This window comes from Vigna umbellata, chromosome 5 (assembly GCF_029865625.1).
Source record: "Vigna umbellata cultivar VRB3 chromosome 5, Vumbellata_1.0, whole genome shotgun sequence".
Classification (NCBI taxonomy): Eukaryota; Viridiplantae; Streptophyta; class Magnoliopsida; order Fabales; family Fabaceae; genus Vigna; species Vigna umbellata.
This window is the reverse complement of record NC_142169.1, coordinates 7404697-7427122: the sequence shown is the minus strand read 5'-3', so window position 1 is coordinate 7427122 and position 22426 is coordinate 7404697. Positions and strand designations below refer to the sequence as shown.

Sequence of the window (22426 nt, the reverse complement as noted above, 5' to 3'; positions counted from 1 at the left end):
GTGCACGGTGCCTTTCATTAATTAGCTTAAGATTGCATATTTTCTTTAATTCCAAGCTGCATTAGGCATTTAATGTTCTAGTTAAAGTATTGCATTTGAATAACACATTACGTGCTTATTATTTGCTGCATTTTAGTTAGTTCACACACCTTGCTTTAGGATCGTTCAGTTCACTGTTTCCATTTACTTTAAATGCCTTCAATTATGTTCGGTTGCGTTTAGTTTTCAATTTAATTTAAGTTCACTTGCTTCACAAAACTTTCACAAACCCCCCCCACTACGTGTTCGATCTGAGACTGAACCGCAAATTGGTCCTTGAGAGACGACCTAGGAGTCACTTCCTAGTACTATACTGCATTCTTTTATGCACAACTTTTGTGGGAGGTGCGACCCTCTCATCAATATCTTTAACCACTTTAGGCACAGAGTCTTGGTGAACTAGTTTCTCTTCATTATCTGCCTTCTTCATCTACAATTGGCAATTTTCTCTACTTTCAGACCTAAAAACAAAGATTCTGATGGCACTTGAAGTCTGGCGCTCAGCGCCCTAAATGGGGCGTCCAAGTGGTGATGCGTGACATCCTACGCTGAGGGCCCTTAAAGGGGTAGTCAGGCGCCTTGCGACCTTCTTCAACCTTCTTCTCTTGATGATCTTGTGCTCCTAGTACATATTTTTGGATTTTATCCTACAGACACTAAAGAACACTGCACTAGACCACCCAATTAGCACTAAAAGATACAAAAGATAAAAACATAAAAAGATAAAAAGAAAAAAAAATGAAAAGATAAAAAGATAAAAACATAAAAAAGATAAAAATTAAGGATAAAGTCTAATCGGTTAAGAATCACATAAATAGAATAGTTTAAACCTCGAGTCCTTGGCAACGACGCCAAAAACTTGTTAAGATGTCGACAAGTGTACCGAATCGTATCAAGTAATATAAAATGGTAAGACCAAGTATCGCATCCCAAAGGACTCACGACACTAAACAGTTGCGTAATTGCTTAACTAATTAAGACTTAAGAACAATTTTTGGGGTTTTGAATGCAAATACAATAAAAATAAACATGAATGCAATTTGATCAATTGAGGCTAAACACTAGCATGAATGGATGAAGTTGATAATATGAGATGATAATGTTGTTGGGCTTTAGATTTCACCTAATCACTCTCATGCATATATGAATTCTTCTTCTTTATTCAATTATTAACGTCACTCTCTAAATAACTAAAATCCTGATCCCTAGGCGAAGAAAGTCTATCCTTAATTACTAGACCACAATCCCTTGCATCCCTAATAATTAATTTTGCATTACGATTAGGAGCTTAAGACGACCAAAACTCATACCCCCATCCCTGAGCAATACTACTTTTGGGATCAATTCTCCAAAACTCGAATTGTAAGATACCTCCCGGTGCTCAAGCAAATCATACATCATGCCATGAATGAGTTAAACATAACAAGCATTGGGCTAGAATAATTATCCTAACAATTAATGAAAGAAGCATATGTAATTAAAACAAATTCAAATACATGAGAGTTTAGAGGTTACATCTTCCCCAACAAAAAATAAGGTTTAGTTCCCCATTAACATGGAGAAACTAGATGAACAATGGAATGGAAAAGATAGAAAACCCCTAGAAAGAGAAGAGGAGAACTGTCACATCCCCAAATCTACCTCCACAGGGGTGAAACGTGTGTTTATGTGCTTATTTCATAAAAAGATACAATCCCCAGGACGTCCAAGTCCTTAGATAGAACATAAAAATAACAAAAAACGGGTCCAAGCCTACTTAGCTTGCGCTCAACGCTCTAAGTGGGGCGCCCAGGCGTGGTATGGGTCAAAACTGGCGCTCAGGCGCCCTGGATACAAAACTGACGCTCAGGCGCCCTGCACTACGCAAACTGGAACTCATGCGCCTAGTATGGGTGCCCAGGCGCCTAGTATGGGTGCCCAGGCGCCTAGTATGGGTGCCCAGGCGCCCTACGTGACCTCTTGTGCTCCTTTTTTGATGCTTTGACTGTCCCTCCTGAATTCCAACTCCTTGATACTTTTGCTCTTCTTTTAAATCATTCCAATAACCTACAAAATCAAGGGAATTTAGTTATAAAATCATCAAGTATACCCTTTACTCTCTTATTCACAAAACTATACTAAAAACATAAGTTCAAGCAAGCTTCTTAGTAACAAAGAGTTGATTTAATATCAAAATTGAATCACAGATAACAGTATATTCAACCGTTATCAATGTCTAACTTGACCCATATTCTTATTGCCAGCCATGTCTTCTATTTCCTTATCAGATACCGAAGTGAAGGGTTGTTCAAGAATATCAGGAGAGGGAAAAAGTTCTCTGGAAACCCTTTTCTTCCTTCTTCTTCTAATATTGTTCAGACCTGTCAAGAGAGGTTCACATAATTTTGTGCTCCTAGTGCGAATCTTGTCCTTCATACACTAGAAAACACTACACTAGAGCACCAGATTAGCCCAAACAAATAAAAAAATAAAATAAAAATTAGAAACAATAAAAATAAAGTCAAAACTGGTTTAGAATCACAAAAAAGTATAATTTAACCACGAGTCCTCGAAAACGACGCCAAAAACTTGTTAACTCATTGGCAAGTGTACCAAATCGTATCAAGTAATATAAAATGCTAAGACCAAATATCGTTTCCCAAGAGACTCATGTTACTAAACAATCGTATAATCACTTAAATAATTAAAGCTAAAGAACGATTCCATTGAATGAAATTGAATTGCAGTAAAAGTAAACATAAAAACTTGAATGTAAAATAGATCAATTGAGGCTAAAACAAGAATGAATGAATGATTTAAGATGACATGAGATGATGGTGTTGTTGGGGTTAGATTTCACCTACTTTACTTTCATGCATATTAAAACTCATCTTCTTCATTGGAATGTTAATGTCACTTACGAAATTACTTAGAACCCGATCCCTCGACGTAAAAAGCCTAGCCTTAAATACTAGACCTCAATCCCTTGAATCCCTAATAACCAATTCCGCATTAAGGAAAGAAGCTTAAGACAACCAAACGTCCTATCCCTATCCGTAGGCAATACTCCCTTTGGGTGAAATCCTCCAGATCATGCATGATTCATAAGATATTTCCCAATACTCAAACAAATCAAACATCAAGTCATGAATGACCAAAACAAGACAAGCATTAAGAATAGGAGAAAATCACTAACATTTAATGAAAGAAGCATAAAATATTTAAAACATGTTCAAATACATGAAAGTTTAGAGGTTACATCATACCCAACAACAAATGAGTTTAGTTCTCCATTGTCATGGAGAACCTTGGCTTATAATGGAAGAATGAATATGAGATGGAAAACCTAGAAAGAGAAAAGGAAAGCTCCTGCATGCGAATCTTCCTCCAAAGGGTCGAAAATAATGTCTATGTGCTTCAGCCGTCCAAAGATACCAACCCTAATGTGTATAAGCCTTTAAAGAGATCAAACATGGGTCATGGGCCAACGTCGTTGTCGCTGGCGCTCAACGCCATAAGTAGGGCAATTAGGGGAGCTGCGTGACATGTAGCTAGCGCTGAGCACCCTGGATAGGGGCAAGCCAGCGACACTACAAGAAGAGTGGCGCTCAGCGCCCCCAAATAGGGGCAAGCAGGCGCAACTGCGAGAGGATTGGCGTTGAGGGCCCTGGTTGAGGGCAACCAGGCGTCCTACGATGCATCAGACTGGCGCTCAATGCCCCCATGAGGACAAGTAGGTGATGATGCCTGAACCTCCGCGCTGAGGTCCCTGAAGAGCCAGGTATCCATGTGAGCCTACCTACACTGAGGGCCTAAAAAAGGGGAAACCAGGCACCGTGCGCCTTCTTCAACCTTCTTCTCTAGTGCTTTTACTGTCCCTCTTGAGTTCACTTCCTTGATACTTTTGCTCTTCTTCCAAAACATACCAATACCCTACAAAATAAAGGGGATTAGTGATAAAAATCATTAAGTATAACCTCAATTCTCTTATTCACACAATTTAACTAAAAACAAGAGTTTAAGGAAGCTTCAAAGTCAAAAAGGGTTAATTTATTATCAAAATTTCATCACAGATAATAGTGAAATCAAACGTTATGAGTCTTCCATCATCGGCTTCCAATAGAAATAATCATCTGCAGTTAGCTTCAACATGTCTCCTTCCATCTTGAATTTCATAGGACTATGACTTTTTGAACTAGTAATTATGATACCACTGTTAGGAAACAACGATACTTGTTCCCTCCTCTGTGAATGCAAAATGGGCACTATGCGGAAGCGTAAAATTAAAAGAGTAGAGAAGAAAATGACACCAAAGTGTTTCTCTCACTCTTTGAGGATCTCTCTATGAATCTCACCCTCTTGGATGATATACATGAAGCTCTCTCTATGGAACTCTCTCTTTCTCTCAAAGAGGAATACAAAGAACTCTCTAACTCTCTTATGACTTCTTCACTTGGAAATGGATTTACATATGGTGTATTATCTCTTCTTCTCTCCATCCCTTTTATAGATGCGTTGCACAAATTGCTTTTCATTTTAGAATGCAAAGCCATAAAACATGGGCCAAACTTTAGCAACCTTTGGTATAGTTGGAAACATTGACCTCTCATTCATATAGGTGGAGTTGCAAACATTGACCCCTCATTTCATGGTAGGTTGGTTCCATTTGGATTTTATTAAACATATATAAGAATAAAAGATAAACTTACAAAAAAAGACATTGGTATCTCTTATTAGATAGATCAATTGGTTTTTTAAATGAATTTTGCCCACGAGACCTAATCTTATGCCTCATGCTTAAGCTTTCGATCTCACATCTTTTGCTATCCATTTTGAAGTAGTAAGTATCATGTTGGCAATACTTGAAATATTGAACTAGGAAATGCGAGAATTTTATCTTTTGGAACAATACACAAAATTCAAGAATCTCCCACAAATTATATAAAGTGAAAGAAATAAAATATAATACAAGAAAATTTAAGTCTCATATAAGATGTAATTCATTAAATTATATAAAGTGAAAGAAATAAAATATAATACAAGAAAATTTAAGTCTCATATAAGATGTAATTCATTAAATTATCAATAGCAAACAATATGAATTGAACATAAATTTAGAAGATTAAATATACAATGTAATTGGTGGAACAAATTATATGAAAAAAAAATTTACTACCTCCCATTATTTTGATATCGAATTGAAAAATTGATTCTCCTATATTTTTCTTTAATTTAAAGTTAACATCATAAGGTAGTGCTATCAAAACAGGCCATTCAACCCAGTCTATCATGGGTTGATCACTTAGTGAACCAACAAAACTCACATCACTTATTAGGGAACCCAAAAAATTTGAACTCGGGATATCTCACAACGGGTTGGTTTGTTAAATGAGTTGACTCAATTAAAACCGATCATTCTAAACAAGCAACCAAAAAGAACACAGACTGCTTACGAAGTACAAACTGCTTGCGAAGTACAGTTTGCTTACGAAGGAGCACAGTCTGCTTACGAAGGAGCATAGTCTGCTTACGAACAAGCATAGTCTACACTATTAGGAGTAGAATCTGCTTGCAGAGCACAAAACATAGTCTACTTGCAGAGCATGGAGCACATAACACGGTCTACATGCGAAACAAAAAGCATGGTCTACTTGCAGAGTACAAAGTACGATTTTTGCACCGCTTCAAATTAATCAAGAGAAGTGAGAACATTTTAGGTTTTAGATTTTCATTTTTGTAATATAACTTAAAATTTATGGGTAGGTTGGTGAACCAACCCGACTCACCATAAAATTAAGTATACTTTCTTTCTTATTTAATTGATTTCATTCTTTTATATATATATATATATATATATATATATATATTATCACAAATAGAAAAAAAATAATTTTTTAATTAATTTGTGCCTACAAAATCGAATCTGACGTAATCTGATGCACCCCAAGATTCAAACATTTTACTAATTTTGAATGAAGTGATAATCAAGATATGCTGATATAAACACGTGGAATATAATTGATAGGTAATTCAAGACTTTTACCTTTTGGAATAATTCATAAAATAGAATATTGTATCCATTCCCAAGAATGTTTTCGAAACCTGTTTCCGTTTTTTATATATTTTATTTTTGTCTTTCATAATTAGAATCCCTTATTCAGGCTTGAATCCTGGACTTGTCAAAAGGTTGGGCTTATTTTGGTTAGCCCATTTCCGTGATTGTTCTTCAATGTAACTAATGAGGGTTAGTTGACCTGGTCAATGGATCTTCTAACCATAGCTTTGTCTTTAGAACCAGGAATTAAATAATAATATATATATATGTTATTTTTAAAGCGTAACCCTTTTTCCTCTTTTAGAAATAAGATAACAACAATAATACTAATAATAATAATAAGGCTTAATTACCTACTTAGTCCCCATGTTAGGAGGTAATTTTCTGTTTAGTACCCGGTTTTAAAAATGTAGGCATTTGGTACCTATGTTTTGAAATTTGTATCAATTCAATCCTATCCAGTTAACGGCGTTATAATTGATGCGAGAAATTAAGGGCGTTAATGAAAATGCATTCAAACATTTGATAGCTATTCCACCCAGGCTATCATTAACGTCCTTAATTTCTCGCATCAATTATAACGCCGTTAACTGGATAGGATTGAATTGATACAAATTTCAAAACATAGGTACCAAATGCCTACATTTTTAAAACTGGGTACTAAACAGAAAATTACCTCCTAACATGGGGACTAAGTAGGTAATTAAGCCTAATAATAAATAGGATAACCACAAATTCTGACGTCTCAAGAGTTAGAGTTAGGGGCCCAACTTTTCTCTCCATAAGCAGTTTGCAGTTTTGCACTGCATCAAAGTTTTTTTGGTGCCTCTTGGAGAGGAACTTGTGGGAATACATCTTCTCTTTTCTCTTATTTCCTTTATCTGTGTTTGTTGTAGTGATTTTGATCCTTTTAGAGCTAGAAGAAGAAGCCATTTCTGCACACAAAGATTGAAACAAAACAGTGCCAAATGTGAGCATTCAAAGTAGAGATCCTATTGCAACAAACATTCATCTGAGTGCACAATCTTGAGTTCACATAGCAGAACACAGTGTACAAGCAAGATAGGTCATGAAAGGTAGCATTGAGCATGAAAAACAGAAAATCGGAGCAGGAACTAGAGTGGTAGGCCAAATTTGACTTGGCCCGCTGCCGTCAGGCTCCTTTGAGCATAGGGCATTGGGCGCTACTTGCACAGTTGGTGCTAGTGTAGTGTTGTGTTGGCCAACGGTGTGTGCTTATTGCTCAGTGTAGGAACAACAATTCAAGTAGTTTAGAACAGTGGAATTGAACCTGTGTAGTCCTATTTAAAACATCATACAACAATTAAAAGCACAAGGGTTCAATTATCATTTCAATTCACCACACAAGTGACAGAGTACGGTGTGACATGCTGACGCTAGGCGTCCTTCAGTAGAGGACGCTGAGCGCTATCAGTCAGTGATGTGTGAAGGTGCCTTATGTGAGCACATTAACATAAATTGCACAACCAAGGGCTAAGAGCAGACATGCCCAATACCAAATACAGGAAAATGCATACAAAATCATGCTATCAACAAATATGTTGTTCCATCAACACACCCCCACACACAAATCACAAAAGCAAAAGAAAAGAAAAAAAGATGACATGCGTGAGTGGGTTGGAGAGGAGAGGTTAATGTGTGTGAGTTTGGTGAATTTAGAGTAGAATGAAGTTAAGGAAAGGTTTTGATAATGAGAGAGAGTGTGAGAGAGGTCTTAGAAGTGGGAGAAGTGTTTTAGGGTTTGAAATTAGGGTTGGGCTTAAGTGCACAGTGCAGAGAGACCCAAAAGGCGAGTTGGGTCTGTAGCGTCGGTGCTGGGCGCGACTCAGCAAAAGGCCAGAAACTGGACGTATGCTGTCAATACTGAGCGCTCTTCAGCAGAGGGTGTTGGGCGCTATATCAGATTACAAAGTTTTTGCAATTTTAGCTAGTCAACCCAAGATTTTTGAAATTTGACACTTTTGATCATTTAATTCAGCCTAGAATAACTTGTTTTTACTATACAAACTTGCTCAACACCAAAAGGATGAAATTGAATGCATGATTTGTAATTCAAGTGTGCTCTTTAAAGGCTTATGGGCATACAACTCTAGACTCCTCTTTTTTGTACTATAAAGACACCTAAACTCAACATAACACTTCCAAACAGATTGAACCACACTAGAATACAACAAAATAGATTGAAGGAATCCCTAAAATACACCAATTCACATAAACACTCAAAGAGTTATATCAACACAACTAGCCACACTCTAATAACGTCAACTCAACTGAAGGACTCCAATATATCCAATATAACCAAATCAAACTAAAACATCCTACTAAATTCAATCAAACACTTGCTGGCCTGGATGAAGGACCTTCTTCATCAACTTTCTATCATGGTAGAACTTGACCTTCTCCTTGTAACTCTTGGAAGTGTCATAAGTATGCAAGTGCATCTCCTCAAGCTCAAGCAGGTGTCTCTTCCTCTTATTAGTGAACATGGAAGGGTCAAAATTTAAGGACTTCAAAGCCCAATATGCACGATGCTCTATTTCCACGGGCAAATGACATGCCTTCTCATAAACCAACTGGAAGGGAGATAGCCCTACTAGAGTCTTCATTGTCGTCCTATATGCCCAAAAAACATCATCCAAATTTTGAGACCAATCCTTTCTTGAACAATAAGGGATCATCCCAGATAAATTGCTTTGCATCATGTAAAAACTTCTTCTTCTGATGCCATGAAAGGTCTTCTGGGATAGTTCCTGCTGCCTTGAAATTAGTCATGTCAGCAAACCATGGCCTCTGTTGAATAAGTAGGTGAGTCTCATTGGAGAAAGATTCCCGGATCTCTTCTTCCTTGCATGATTTCATCATTAATGAGTCGGGGTAAGTGATCGGTAATTTAATTCTCATTGCTCTTCTTATCATTGATCTCCAAATTAAACTCTTGCAACAAGAGCAACCATCTAATCAAACACGATTTAGAGTCGGGCTTGGTTAGCAAGTACTTGATGGCAGCATGGTTAGTGTATATGATCACCTTAGACCCAATGAGATAGGGCCTAAATTTCTCCAAGGCATACACTAAAGCAAGAAACTCCTGTTCTGTTGTCGTATAATTCAATTAGGCGTCATTCAAGACTTTGCTTGCGTAGTAGATGGTGTGAAAAACTTTCTCTCTTCTTTGGCCAAGGATAACACCTATGGCATGGTCACTTGCATCACAAATTAACTCAAAGTCTTGATTCCAGTTTGCAGCTATAATCACAGGGGGCAGAAATCAGCTTAGTCTTCAAAATGTCAAAGGAATTCAAACATTCATCATTCATCTCAAAAGGTGTGTGTTTGACAAGGAGGTAGCTTAAGGGTTTAGCAATCTTGAAAAAATATTTAGTGAATCTTCTATAGAAGCCAACATGACCAAGAAAGCTTCAGACTCATCCTTTACCACAATCCTATGTATGGTTGCTTAAGCTTGTAAATTCCAACTTTGCTTCTGGTCACCATCCAATAAGCATTGGTGTTAGGTTGTTTGCTTTTAGTTTCAGTTTGACTGTTGTTCTCTACTGATTCTGCTAATGTTGAACCTTCTTCTTGACCTAGATCTCTTTCATTTGTACCATTATTGACAAAACTAACACTTGTGATTTCTTCCTAATGACTTGTAGTATTGTTGATTAGTTCAAGAGCATTATTGATAGTGGTACCTGTAGAGTAATTTGGAAGAAAAAATGGACATTGGTTCAGTTAATTCTTTTAAGGAATTTCTTTTACCAATGAAACCTTCATGAAAGGGGAAATGATTCTCATTGAAAATCACATGTCTTGAGATGAAAATTCTCCCATGAGAGTTAATTCATTTGTATCTTTGTGTGATTTACTATAACCAAGAAACACAAACCTGGTTGTATGAAACTGAACTTTATTTTGTTTGTATGGTAGATAAGGATAACAAGAACAACTAAAAGGTTTCAATTTTGCATAGTCAGGTTCTTTCTTGTAAATCAGGGAGTATGAACTTTTGTTTGGATTTATTGATGATGGTATGATTAGATAAACAAAAATTGAGAAGGCTTCCCACCAATAATGTAGGGGCACTTTTGCTTATGCTAACTGGGTTAGGTCAAGTTCAACAACATGTCTGTGTTTTCTCTCGACCATGCCATTTTGTTGAGAGGTGTAAGGACAAGACATTATAAAAACATTTCCTGATAGTAAGGCAATCCTTTAGACAAGTTTAAATTCACTACTTCCATCACATTGAATGACTTCATTTTTTCTATTAAACTAATTTTCAACAATAGCTTTTAAAGGAGTGAAGACACATATAGTTTCTGATTTTTGCTTTAAGGGGAAAATCCATGTGAACATACTAAAATCATCAATAAAATGAACATAATAGTTGAACCCAGATGGAGACAAAATTGGGATAGGACCCCAAACATCAGTATGAATTTTAATCTAAAATTTCATTAGCATGTGAGGAAGAACATTTGAAAGGTAGCATATGTAATTTTCCAAATTGACAAGCTTCACAAAATGTGAATGAGTCACTAGAAGATGTTTTCACATTGTATTCTTTCAAGACCTTTTTCATAACTTTATTGTTAGGATGTCCAAGTTTTTTGTGGCAATTTTCTTTAAGAGACATGTAGACATAAGAGTTTTCATTGTCACATAGTTGATATAAATCATTTTTAAGTTCCCTTTTTAGAAGAGCCTTCCTTATCAGTTTGTCTTTCACAAAGCAACAATTTTCATCAAACTCAACAAGGATATTGTTGTCAGCATTCAATTTTGAAATACTCAACAAATTTGTTGTGATTTTTAGAACATAAAGAACATCATGTAGATGACGATTATTTAATTTGGTTGATCCTGAGGCCATTACTTTCTGTCTTTCACCATTACCAACAAGTAAAGAATTTGTACCACTATTTTTACCAAGTTCCTAAATTTTGTCACATTGGTGGGTCACATGGTTGCTAGCTCCACTGTCAAAATACCATTCATAATCTTGACCTTGATAAAATGAAGCTATGAATGCATTGTGTGTTCCTTGTTTTTCACTTTCAATATATTGAATTTTCCCTGTATAAGGCTTATCAAATCGATAATAACATTGTATAGAAATGTGGCCAATCCTTCTACATATTGATTTTGACATCGTACCTCTTCCTCTTCCACCTCTCGTGCCTTTGAAATTAGAGTCTCTTCAATCACCTTGGGATCCAAATTTGTTGCCTTTGGACTTCTTCTTGGCAGCAAAGTTTGCAGAGACATTTAGGTTAAGGCTGCTGAAATTATTAAGTTGATCTAATATACTTTCAAAGGTTAGCAATTGAGTTTGCAATTCATCCTAACTAATATTAATATGGTCACACAACTTGACAACCACTAGATTGTAATCAAAATCCAAAGCATTTAGTGTTTGAATCAGTAAATCAGAGTTAGAGATTAGTGAACCTTCCAACTTTAACTTGTCAACAAGATTTTTCATCTTGTCAAGATATTGTTCCATCTTCATTTCTCCTTTATGTGTGTTTTGAAATTCAGATTTAAGATAGATGATTCTGGATCTAGTGTGTGCACCATCAAGGCTTTGAGCTTCATCCCAAAGTTGTTTGGATGTTTCACAATGAAGAAATTGATTTGCAATGTCAATTGACACATAATTCATTAGCTATCCTAGAATGGCTTGATCCTGGGCTTGCCAATCCTTAAAACTAGGGTTGCTTTTGTTGTCATGTTCTCTGTGATAATGAATTGGCCTGGACATTCTATTGTCCGTAGTATATAATTATCAAGTTTACATTCTTTAATCATTGGTAAGACTAGAGATTTCCATAGTGGTAGGAAACCGTTGGAGATGTAGGAAATTGTTGTTCTATTTGTATTTGGCATCAGAAGAGTGCAGGATAAATGTCATATGGTTCAAAACATGCCTCAAATTGAGCAGGAAGGGTAACGTCTAGAGGATTTATACGTCAGATATGTGTTGGAGAAACGTCTAACTTGTTTAAGATGTCAGACGACTCTTGTAGCCGAAGTCATATGACCTAACAAAAAAACGAAAACAGAGTGCGAGGCACATTTTTTCACTTGCATTTTCATTTTCATGTTATCATGTTGCTTCGTTCACAACTACAAGGAAGAACAAAGGTGAGTTTTGATGATTCTCCTTGAATATTAGTGTTTGGACTGCCTTGGTTGAGATATTTTGTGTAGTTTTTATCGATTGATTTTGTGTTCTCGTGTAGTAAAGAGGTTTTGAACGTGAGTTGATAAAATATTTTCCTGTTTAGAAAAAATATCAAATTTTCCTGTTTAGAAAAAATATTTTTTATAATTTGCTATAATGTTTACGTTAGAGTTCATGGATAAATTTGATAAAATTTCGATTAAGATCGTTTTGTGTTGTTCTCCTTATGCATATTTGATTATGGACATTCGTGATCACTTTCATTTCGTGTATTTCGAAGACTAATGTGAAATATTGTCGAAATTTTATAAAATGTAAATGTGATCTATTGTTGCTTATGCTTCCAGTATAAATTGGAAATTGTTATTTCTTTATGCTCATCTTATATTGTCTACGAAACACGATGTTTAGTAATTTAATGTGTATTTATTCACCTTTAGATATTGTCTAAGTAGATATGATTAAAATATGGCTTTTATATCCTTTCTTTTACATATATTTGACTCCGGACTTATATTGGATATTGTTGGGAAATAGCTATACTTGTTCTCTATTCTATGAACATTATGCAGAAGTGTAAAAATAAAAGAGTAGAAAAAAGATGACACCAAAATATTTACCTGAAAACTCTCTAGAGAAAAATCATGGAAACTTGTTCAGAAAATTATCTCTACTATAAAAGTAGGATTACAAAGTGTTTCTCTCACTTTTTGAGGATTTTTATATGAATTTCACCCTTTTGGAACTCGCTGTGTGGAACTTTCTCTTTCTTCAAAGAGGAATACAAAAACTCTCTAACTCTTATGATTTCTTCACTTGGATTGAATTTACTTGTGGTGCGTTAGCTCTTCTTCTCTCATTCCCTTTTATAGATGGGTTGCAAACATTGCTTTTCATTTTATAATGCAAAGCCATAAAACATGGACCAAACCTTTGGTATAATTCTAAACATTGACCCCACATTTATGGTAGGTGGAGTTGCAAACATTGAGCTCCCATTTCATGGTAGGTTGGTTCCATTTAGATTTTATTAAACAAAACTCCCCCATAAACTCAAATGGACCTTCTAACCTTCTTCTCGTCATGGAACCCTGATTTAATTGGGAGGTACCATCATACCAACACCTTGGTAACAATCTTCAACCTTCTTAGTTGGTATTGTTTTAGTCATCATGTTAGACCAATTCAAGTTTTTATGGATTTTCTCTATCTTTCATGGCTTGCAACCACTTGTATTTGTCTTTCATCTCAATTGCTTCTGCAAAGCCTTGAGGTTCACCTTCATCGGTAAAATTGACATATTCATTTGAAAAATACCTTTTTGACAGTTGCTTTTGTCTTGTTGACTGCCTCAATAGGACTTTGATCACTTCTCACCTTAAGTGTTGGTTTCTCCATTTTCTTGATGTCTTGGATCGTCAGATCTTCAAAGAACACCACATCTTTGCTCTGAACAATCTTTTTGTTTGCAGGATCCCATAATTTGAAACCAAATTCATCTCTTGGTGAACCAAGGTATATGCATTCTTTCACCTTATCATCAATCTTTGTCCTTTCATCTTTCAGAATGTGAACTAATGTCTTACATCCAAAAACTCTTAGATTGCGATATGAGGCCTTTTTACCATACCATACTTCTTCTAGTATCTTTCCATTTAATGGTCTTGAGGGTGATAAGTTGATCAAATCAATTGTCGTCACCACTACCTCCCCCTATAATGACTTGGTAAGTTTTGCATGAGACAACATGCTCCTGACCTTCTCGATAATCATTATGTTGAATCTTTCAGCTATGTCATTCATTTGAGGTGTCTTGGGAGGTAGTTCTCATGTCTGATCCCATGAGTCTTACAATAGTGCTCGAATGGATCGTTATACTATCCACTACTATCACTTCTTAAACATCTCAACATTTTACTAGTTTCTCGTTCAATTGAGGCATGAAGCTCCTTGAAGATTCGAAGAACTTTATCTTTTCTCTTCAATGGATAGACCCACAACTTTCTAGAGTAGTCATCAATGAAGGTAAAAAAATATTAAGCACCACTAAGGGACCTTTCAGATGTTGAACAAACATTTGAATGTACAAGATCCAAAATATGCCCTCTTCTTCCACTATCAGATTTATGGAAATATACTTTACTTTGCTTACATGTTAGGAAATCCTCACATAATTGAAATGGTTGTCCTTTTATACTTTGGAGATGATCTTTCGCAAGGATCTCTAATCCCTTCTCGCTCATATGGACCATTCTTTTATGCCATAACTCCTTATTTTCTTCTTGAGCAACAGTTGTCTCTCCTTTGCGTATCTTTCCTTGTGTGATGTACAAGGAGCCTTCTTTCTTGCCGCGAGTAACAATCATTCTTCCTCGACTAAGTTTTCATTTTCCATCGCCAAACTGGTTGTTCATTCCAGCATCATGTAGCTTTTAAATTGAGAGAAAGTTTAGAAGCATCTCCGATACATGTCTTACCTTCTTCTTTCTTTCTTCTCTTGCTTTACTCAATGCTCTTTTTCTTTTTCTTGTAATTATTTCCAACAACCCTAAAATTGAACCATTCTCCGGTACCATACATGCATACTATAGTCAACTCAAGGCAAATATTTCAAGGGTTTTTCGTATTAAGCTTAAGGTTCAAAGGATAAAACAAATTTTTAAAATTTTTGGGTTAAAATTTTGGCATTGGCTTACAAGGGATAAGAATAGATGACCTTGATCATTTGTAACAAGCAAGCAAATAGTTCAATAGAGAGACTTAGGCAAAATTAATTGTGATTCCAAAGCAATAGCATTCAACAACAAGAAACTCTGGAGTCCAACCTCTCACAGGTTAATTCAAGTTCCACAATTTGATAAACATCATGCCAAACACATTAATCACAATTGAAACCATGCATCTTTCTTAAACAACTATGAGCAACAACCATCTGTGCTTAAAAGCTAAAGCAATCAATATCTCAACATCACTCACCAAACAATAAAGGAAACACAAGATAATCTTACTTCTCACAATCAAACAGTTTATCACTTTATACCAAACCATTGCAGCAAATTATCCATTTAACCAAGTACATAGCTCAAACTAAAATTAAAAACAACATAAACACAATTCAAACACGCATAAAAATAACAAAAACAGGAGATACTATCATCACTCCCTCAAAGGCATCTGAATCTTCCTCTAAATCATCCTCTGCCATAGCTTTGGCTCCGGACGTGCCACCTCCTCCACTAGCTTGGGCCCGGTCCCCAGACCAAGACATGCGAGTGATGAACTCATCAAGTGAAATGCACTGAAGTCCTGGAGAAGCAACATATAACCTAAAAACACTCAAACACTCAAAGAAAAATCAAATCAAAACCGCTCAATTAAATGACTTAAAAAGAAGGGAAAACTGGGTTGCCTCCCAGTAAGCGTTTGTTTAACGTCATTAGCTTAACACCACTATGCTCAATTTAGATTCTTGATATTGGTGTGGTTCTTTCTTTCATCACACCAACATAATTTCAATAGCTTCCTAGTCACCAACTTGACTCTCCTAGAATAAGGAGCCTCAATCTCAAGAACTCCATTTGCTTTGATATCCTTAATAACCCATAACCTGTTCTTGAATTTCACTGGTTTTCCTGGTTTGGGTTCATTATTTTCCAGCATATAGTCTTGGTGAACTAGCTTTTCTTCCTTATCTCCATCCTCTTCCTTCACTCTTGGAGAAAAACAATTATTGTTCCTCTTAACCAACTTGACAGTTTGATTGAGTAGACTAGTTACTGAGAAAACTTCATCTGGTATTTTAGGACTAGTCTGCTTTACTTGGATTGGTTGAACATCGTCGAAGAAATTAAAAATCACCTCTTCATCTTGGTCTTTCAATGTTAAAACTCCATCATCTACATGAATGACAACCTTGGTTGTCTTCATGAATGGTCTTCCAAGAATGAGACGGATCTGTATTGCTTCCCCCATCTCCATCACTACAAAATCCACTGGGAATTTGAGTTTGTCAATCTGGATCACAACATCTTCCACTACACCATGCTTGATAGACTTGTCTGTCATTTGCAAGATCATTCTTGTGGGTTTGACCTGCAAACCACCAATCTTTTTAAGCATAGATAGGGGCATCAGATTGATGCTAGCCCCTAAATCAACTAGAGCCTTCCCTATATCATGATTCCCAATAGTGCAAGGGATGGTGAAACTACTTGGATTTTGAATTTGGGAGGAAACATCTTCTGCAATATGGTACTGCAATTATCCTGCACTTCAATTGTTTCCTCATCTAAATACTTCTTCTTTTTACTGAGGAATTATTTCATGTATTTTGCATACGCATGAATTTGTTGCAGTGCTTTGGTCAAAGGCATAGTAATCTCCAATTGCTTGAAAATATCCATGAAACGCCCAAATTACTTCTCTTTTTCCTTCATTGAATAACTTTTTGGGTAAGGAAGGGTCTTCTCAATTACTTTTCCTTTTTTTCTCTCATCCTCTCCTTCTTCCTTTTCCTTTTCCTCCCCCTCATCATTCTCATCTCCTTTCTTTTTCTCAGGCTCTTCTTTTCTCTCTTCATTTTTCTCCTCTTTTTCGCTCAATTCCTCTTTCTCTCTACTCATCTTTTCTTTCTCACCAACTTCCTTCTTATTTCTCTATACTAACATCTCACCACTTATACTCATAATGGCGTTACATTCCTCCTTAGGGTTAACTTCAGTATTAGCCCCAAAATTATTCTCAAACTTATCCTCTAACTTCTTTGCCAGTTGGCCAACCTGTATCTCTAAATTTCTAATGGCAGCTTCAGTGCTTTTATGATTGGAGATAGACACTTGCATGAATTGTTGGAGTTAATGAAAAAATCTTCAATCCTCGAAAATGGAGTAAAAAACTTGTTAACCCTCGGCAAGTGTAACCGAATTGTATCAAGTAATAAACCTGGTAACACCAAGTATTGTTCTCCCAAAGGACTCACGGCCTAGACAATTGTGTGATTTTGTTGATTAATTAAGACTTATGAACAAATTGTTGTAAGTTTCAAATGCAAAAGACTGAAAAGTAAATATGTATGCATGTGATGATCAATGGGCAAGAAGAAACAAAACACGTGAATTGAAATATATGAATGAATATGTTGTTGGGGTTTATCATTCTTTTGTTAATATTAATGCGACTTTCTAAATTACCTTAAACCCGATGTCTCGGTGAAGAAAGCCTATCCTTAATTATGAGTTCATACAATTCCTAGCATCCCTAATAATTAATTCTGAAGCACAGAAGCTTAAAGGCAACCAACCATCATACTCCTATGTCTAGGTTTGTAATATACTGTTGGGAGAGATTCTTCAGATCTAAATTTCCCCGTATGTGTCCATATCGACAAAACTAATAATCATGACATCGAATGAGTTAAGCAATTCATGTTTTGAGCAAAGAGGAAAAACCCTAACTATTAATGAAAGAAAGCATGTATCATAAAAATGATCTTGAAGAACAAATTCCATACAAGAGAGTTTCTAAGGATTTACATTGATTCCCCAACAACAAAATAAGTTTAGTTCTCCATCGTCATGGAAGAACTAGATGAACAATGGAATGAAAGAATGGAAGAGATAGAAAAACCCGAGAAAGAGAAGAGGAGAGCCGTCACCATCTTCAATTCTACCCCCAAGGGGTGAAAAGTGTGTTTCTGCTTCGTTCCAGCCAAAGATTCAAACCCTAGAACGTCCTAAAGCTTATATACTATTCTAAAAAATACAAAAAAGTAGGCCCAAGCCCAGAAAAGTGCCGCTCAACGGTTTTTACCGCTCAACGGCAAGTGCGGCACCTCAGTTTTTCCCCTTAACTGTTGTTTTTGCGCCTCAGCGGTGATTTTGGCACCTGAAAACTGGCGCTCAGTGGAAATTACCGCTCAGCGCCACTCGATCGCAACTTTTTCTGCACTCTGGTTGACTTTTCTGTATTCTGGTTGACTGGTTGACTTTTCTGGTTGACTGATTGACTTTTCTACATTCCAATCATTAGGTACTTCAACTCTTCTTTCAAACCATTCAATTAGCCTACAAAATCAAGGGAATCTAGCGCAAATCTATTAAATTCACCTTCAACTCTCTTATTTCCAACAATTCAACAAAATCATGAGTTCAAGCTAATTTCTAAGTTATAAAGGTTGTAATTGACGTCAATTTTAAGTATAAAAATAACAGTTTTTCAACTGTTATCAGGAGTGTCTCCTCTAGCTTTGCAGTCCTATCAGATAAGGAGGGTTGTGGTTGCCATTGTTGCTGTGGTGGTTTATTGAATTGTCCAGCTTGCCCTTGACCCATGCTTGGGTGAGGTTTCCACCCTTGGTTGTTGTAGTTACCTGGCGGCCCTAATTACCCATAAAATTGACTTCTTCATGGGTATTGGCTTGCATAGCACATTGTCCATTGATATGATCTCCACCACATAGCTCACAAAGTTGATGTTGAGCTTGAGAGACATTTTGTAGCTCTTTAGGTAATTGAGAGATTTTCTTCATTAGAGTTTCAAGTTGCTGAGTCATAATTTTATTTTGAGCCAACAAAGCATCTTGATATTGCAACTAAAGAACTCCTTTCTGTTGAAACTGAGTTCTTTCACTATGTGTCTCATTATCATTAACAACCATGTTCTTTATCAACTCATAGGCTTCATCGGGAGTCTTTCATCTAATGTTACCTCCAGCTAAGGCATCCAACATCAATTTAGTCTATGATTTTAGTCCTCCAAGAAAAAGAATGACTACTGTAGGTTCATCAAATCCATGAGTAGGAGTCTTCTACAATAGGCCTTTGAATTTATCCCATGCTTGGCCTAAAGTCTCATCCATGCCCTACTGGAAAAAAGAGATTTCCTGCTTCCCTTTGTTTATCTTGGATTGAGGGAAGTACTTGTTTAGAAACTTAGCCACCACATCTTCCCACTCAGTGAAACTATTCTCAAGGAATGAATTTAGCCACCTCTTAGCATTGCCACCGAAATAGAAAGGAAACAAGCTAAGTTTAATAACTTCATCTAGCACATCCTGAATCTTCACTGTATTGCATATCTCTGTGAAAGTGGTCAAATTTTCATATGGATTCTCATGAGCTAAGCCATTGAACTGGTTACTCTGCACCAAGTGAATGAGAGCAGGCTTCATCTCCATGTTAGTGACATTGACCCTTGGCTTGGAAATATTGTTAAAATGAAGAGGGCTAGTGATTGTTGCATAATCCTCTACAGTATGTCTGTTAAGATGCCGACAAGTGTACCGAATCGTATCAAGTAATATAAAATGGTAAGACCAAGTATCGTATCCGGAAGGACTCACGACACTGAACAGTTGTGTAATTACTTTACTAATTAAGACTTAAAAACAATTTTTGGGGTTTTGAATGCAAATACAATAAAAATAAACATGAATGCAATTTGATGAATCGAGGCTAAACACTAGAATGAATGGATGATGTTGATAATATGAGATTATAATGTTGTTGGGGTTTAGATTTCACCTAATCACTCTCATGCATATATGAATTCTTCTTCTTCATTCAATTATTAACGTCACTCTCTAAATTACTTAAAACCCGATCCCTCAACGAAGAAAGCCTATCCTTAATTACTAGACCACAATCCCTTGCATCCCTAATAATTAATTCTACATTACGATTAGGAGCTTAAGACGATCAGAAATCATACCCCTATCCTTGAGCAATATTGCTTTTGGGAGCAATTCTCTAGAACCTGAATTGTAAGATACCTCTCGGTACTCATGCAAATCATACATCATGCCATGAATGAGTTAAACATAACAAGCTTGGAGCGAACAAGAATTACCCTAACAATTAATGAAAGAAGCATATGTAATTAAAACCAATTCAAATACATGAGAGTTTAGAGGTTACATCTTCCCCAACAACAAATAAGGTTTAGTTCCCCATTAACATGGAGAAACTAGATGAACAATGGAATGGAAGAGATAGAAAAAGCCTAAGGAGAGCTGTCACATCCCCCAATCTACCCCCACAGGGATGAAACGCGTGTTTTTGTGCTTATGCCATCGAAAGATACAATCCCTAGGACGTCCAAGTCCTTAAATAGAACATAAAAATAACAGAAAACGGGTCCAAGCCCACTTCGCTGGCGCTCAACGCCCTAAGTGGGGCGCCCAGGCATGGTACAGGTCAAAACTGGCGCTCAGACGCGCTGATTGGGGCGCTTAAGTGCTCTGGATACAAAGTTGGTGCTCAGGCGCCCTGCACTACGCAAACTGGCGCTCAGGCGCCCTGTGTGACCTCCTGTGCTCCTTTTTTGATGCTTTGACTGTCCCTCTTGAATTCCAACTCCTTGATACTTTTGCTCTTCTTTTAAATCATTCCAATAACCTACAAAATCAAGGGAATTTAGTGATAAAATCATCAAGTATACCCTTTACTCTCTTATTCACAAAACTATATTAAAAGCATGAGTTCAAGCAAGCTTCTAAGTAACAAAGGGTTGATTTAATATCAAAATTCAATCACAGATAACGGTGTATTCAACCGTTATTACAACCGCAAACTTGAAACTTTGCTTGTCCTTAAGCAAAATGTAACTTGGCTTAAACAAAATAATCATACTACAATGGTCTAGCACACCAAAAAAACATTTTCCTCCAGGATAAATAAATCACTCATGTCTGCTTATCATAGACAAATCTCAGTCAAGATGCATTAATGCTTTAGTCAATCAAGCTCAACTATGGTGCTCACATATTCATAATATATAATAGATGCAAACTCATGAAAGATCAACAACCAAACAAGAATGTTATCCTATAATGCATGGAACAATTCCTCACCAAGGATAGTGTTTCACTCAAGCACTCAAAAGTGTTTCACTCAAACTCAAAGGTGTATAGTGAGGTGACACTCTTACACTCTACCATCACAATGTCACATTAATCAACTTTGCCTTTCATTTAACCACATATCAACCACACTCACAAGCAAGTTATCATCACAAGGACTTTTCAAGGCTTGTAACATAGCCGGGCTAAGAAGAAAATTGGTTTTTCCAGACAACAAACTCCTTGAGTTAAGAGAGTGCACGATTCATTTATTCACATTAACAATCAACTCTCTTTCTTCTTTTATGTGAGAAACCAATCTTTAACTTATTCCCAACTTTACTTGCATTGAGCTTAACCAATCTTTTGCTTTTTCTTTTGCCCAATGCTCTTTAATGAATTTTACAAAGTTCTTTGGTTTCTCACCACCCCAAACTTGAACCATTCTCCATTACCACAAAAACATACTCTACTTATCTCAAGGTAAGGATTTCAAAAAGAGTTTTTCCCATTCAACTTTAAGCTCAGGGTTCAAAGGGTAAAGAGAAACATTGTTCTTTGTTGGTTTCACATATTGGCATTGGCTCTAAGAGAGAAGAAAATATGGCCTTGACCATATGTAACAAGCAAGCAAGTGGTTCAATCATAGAAAATTAGGCAAAATTAATCATGCTTCCAAAGCAATAACATTCAATCGATCAAAGACTCTGGAGTCCAACCTCTCATAGGTTAAATCAAGTTCCACAATTTGATAAACATTCTGCCTAGCATATTAATCACAATTGAAACCATCCATTTGATTTTAACAATTATGAGTAACCACCATTTATGCTTAAAAGCCTCACTAATCATTAACTCAACATGCATCATAGAACAATAGAAAAAACACAAGAATATTACTCATCACAAACAACAGTTTATCACATCATACAAAAGCATTGCAGAATAATTCATTAAACCAAGCACATAAGCAAGCTAACATAAAAACTAAATAAACAAAATTCAAATAAGCATAAAAATAAAACAAAAATATAAAAATCCTGATCCAGCAACATCCATCAGTAGATGCTTTCCTCTAAATCTTCCAGCATCCATCAGTAGATGCGAATCCTTCTCATCAACATCCATCAGTAGATGTCGATCTTTCTCATCTTCATCGGCATCCATCAATAGATGCTTTCAGTAGCATCCATCAGTAGACACTTAATCACATAACATCCATCAGTAGATGCTTAATCTAGTAGCATCCATCAGTAGATGCTCTCATATGAATCTTCATCATCATAGCATCCATCAGTAGATGCTA

General features: G+C 36.3%; 1 pseudogene; it reads right to left on the bottom strand.

Moving 5' to 3' along the window:
• Nucleotides 1–10779: 10779 nt before the first annotated feature.
• Nucleotides 10780–11986, bottom strand: LOC148197611 (uncharacterized; annotated as a pseudogene).
• Nucleotides 11987–22426: the final 10440 nt, after the last annotated feature.